The sequence below is a fragment of the Helianthus annuus genome, chromosome 9, assembly GCF_002127325.2.
Source record: "Helianthus annuus cultivar XRQ/B chromosome 9, HanXRQr2.0-SUNRISE, whole genome shotgun sequence".
Taxonomy (NCBI): Eukaryota; Viridiplantae; Streptophyta; class Magnoliopsida; order Asterales; family Asteraceae; genus Helianthus; species Helianthus annuus.
Window position 1 is genome coordinate 83,004,299 of NC_035441.2, and position 3,438 is coordinate 83,007,736.

At 41.8% G+C, this 3,438-nt stretch overlaps 1 non-coding gene across 1 annotated transcript; it reads right to left on the bottom strand.

The window, feature by feature from the left end:
* Positions 1-2,207: 2,207 nt before the first annotated feature.
* LOC118482457 lies at positions 2,208-2,314 on the bottom strand. Its single transcript, XR_004868493.1, has one exon. It is a non-coding gene; the product is annotated as a small nucleolar RNA R71 (small nucleolar RNA).
* Positions 2,315-3,438: the final 1,124 nt, after the last annotated feature.

Here is a 3,438-nt window from a genome sequence, read left to right on the forward strand (position 1 = left end):
GGGTAATGTAGAATATTTACTACGACTTGTGAGATAATATGTGTTATACTTGTTGCTACTTGGACAATGTGTACCTAGGGGATTGTAACTTGTATAATTGCGAAACTGACTGTCACTGGTAACCCTAATAGGATTTGGTTGACCAACTGGGAACAAGAAATTAATCTTACCGAGCAAACCGAGGTGAGTTCACACTTTCTACAAGGCATGGGATTCCCAGGGTGGGAATGGGATTGGATGATTTATTTGTGCAAACTTAGTTAATGGAACCTAATGATATGGTCCTCAGGGTGAGGATGGTAAATGATAAGATACGGCTAGACTAGTATGCCAATTGAACTGATCTTCGCATACACGCCAGGGGTTGGCCGCGATATTATGACTGGTCTTCGCACACATGCCTGGGAAAGGCCGCGAACTATACATACTAAAACTTCGCACACATGCCAGGGTGGCCGCGATACAAATATACATAGTCTAGGATACTTGGGAACTTTCCCTAATCTTCGCATACATGCCTAGAGGGCCGCGATACGAACTAATACGACACATGACTTAATGAACGAACACAAGGCTTACTTTACTATTACTATTACTGAATTGTTTACTGTGAACTCGCTCAACTAGTTGTTGACTCTCTGCTGCATGCCTTGCAGGACCTTAGGTACTTATGGAGCTTGCACAAGGAGGAGCAGGTCGTTGTGGGACATGGATCGAGGATGCCATGTTAAACGTTTAAACATTTGAACTTATAATTTACATTGGGTTTACATACTTATGCTTCCGCTACTCAAATTATGTTATGTTTGGTTTGAACATCAATTGTATTGAAATGGGTTTTAGAACTACTTTAATTATTATACACTATGTTCAATATGATTGATGGCTTGATCCTGGTGTGTCATGCCTCCATACGGTGTTACTCCGTGTGTGGATTTTGGGGGTGTGACAAAGCTCTCACAAGCTTTCACCACTAGCATTTGATCCAGAAATCGAACGAACTTTGCGAGCAAACAGGATATTGTTAAGGGAAAATACAATTAGCGGTTCACCAACAACACCAATTACACCGATTACACCACTGAGATACATGGATCGGGATCCATCACCACCACCACCCACTATGGGTGAACCTGCTCCACCGTTTATACCAACAACCACTCAACCTTCACCAAATACCACCCTTCCAACCACAACCAATGAACCCACCATACTTCAAAATGTCACACCAACCAACAACACACAACCCATTACCACTCAAGAAGAACCAACCATTACCTTTAACCCTGCTACTACTATTCCACCATTATCCCATTTCTTCCCGGGTGCGGGTCCATCATATTCAAACTATACCATAGCACCAAACTCGACCATTGTCCATGCTTCATCGTTTCGACCATCAAACCAGTCAGGTTTTCAATACTTGACTCTTCCATTTGGGCAATCTTCGGGAATTCAAGGAGATGGTTATGATGAGGGATATGAGGAATTTGAGGGTTTTGATGAGGATGGGTATGCTTATGGGGGTGATGGAGATCAAGGAGACTTTGGGTATGTGCAAGGACAATTTCAGGGAATGCCAAGTGTTGGTGGAATGCAACAACTCATACCACAACACATTAGGCCAAGGCCACAAGGGCCACATGTTCAATAGCCTATACCATTGCAACAAGTTCGGCCACAAAATGCACGCCCACAATTCCAAAGGCCAATTCAACAACCACCGATGCCACAACAACAATTTCAACAACCATTAGCACCACAAGGGCATAGGCCTAGACCAGTGGGTCCTATGCGTCCAAGGGGTCGGGTTGGTGTACCAAGAAGGCATCTTAGAGATCATGCAAGAGGTATTGAAGCACATTTAAGGCCGGTGATTACTCATAATCCTTCACCGGTAGTTATTCCTCACAACGACCAAGGACGAACTTTTGAAGTGAGAACGAATTCTTTGCAAAGTTTGCCGAAATATAAGGGTCTAGCAACGGAGGAACCTTATTTCCATTTGGAAGCTTATGACTCAATTTGCAATACTCTTGGGAGTCAAGGTTTTTCGGCCAATGATGTCAAGTTAGTTTTGTTTCAGTTTTCGTTAGAGGATAAGGCAAAGAAGTGGTTCTACACTTTGCCTTCAGCATCTATTTATACTTGGGGGGGAAATGCAACAAATTTTCTTAGATGAGTTCTACACCGCCCAAAAGACAAATGATGCTAGGAAGGGGTTAAGGAGTTTTCAACAACAACAAGGTGAAATGTTTCACGAAGCTTTTGATCGTTTTAATATGATGATCAAGAATTGCCCTCACCATGAAATTGAACTTTGGGAGTTGATGAATGCTTTCCATAAGGGGTTGTGTGCCGAAGATGCGCGTGATCTAATGTCCATCACAAATGGGACTTTTGGAACAAACTATGAGCATGACGATTGGGAGTTCTTGGAGCAAATGGCTATTACATCAAAAAGAAAAGCTCAAGCATCAAGAAGAGCACGACCGGCCATTACCCGAACTCAAGTGCATGCAGTTGATGATGGTAATGTACAAACTTCTAACCAAATTTATGATGTTTGTGCTATTTGCAATGAAATAGGTCATGCGGCTGAAAATTGCCAAGGAGGTGATGGGCAATACGAAGAGGTTCATGTTGTGCAAGGTCAAGGAGGGGGTGGTAGAAATTACAACAATATGAATTCTAACACTTACCACCCCGGGTTGAGGAACCACCCAAACTTTAGTTATGGGAACCCTTCAAATCAAGTTTGTGACAACTGGTAATTAACGGCTTCTAATTACGCGGTTAACAAACGTTTAAGGCGATAATAAGTAGTTTTTAAGGCACGAATTAACTTAATTAGGCTCTTGGAATGCCTAGGAACATTTATTCGACTATATAGTGCGCGTATGGTGATTTACGGGGAATCTGCTGAATACTACGCGGCAACGAACTGATGCCGTACAAAACACTGACAATGCCGACTAATATTAAATTTTTATGATATATTTTTGATTCGTAATTAAATTTTTATATCCGTAGTCGAAACCAAATCGAAAAACATATTAAAATGAACAAACGACGTGTTTTACGCACTTGTTATGCAAACGGCGTTCAGACGCGATGACAACGACTACCGACACTATTTTTATGTCTTTTGACTTTAAAACAATAATATCCGATGATTTTAAGAAAACGGTTTTGAAAACGGATCGTAGGAACAAACGGGCCACTAGAAACATGGGGAGTGGGCTTGCGGGCCTTGGGCCCAAGCCCAATAAGGAAACCTAGTATAAAATAGATGTGTAACCCTAATCCTTATCATTTTTCAGCCGCTACTATTATGTTTCCTCTTGTTTTCTTTGTCTGCTTGCTAATACATAGCACACACACACCAAAAATGGAGATCAGAACTTCATCTCCTTTATCTACCATGAGGAAACCCTA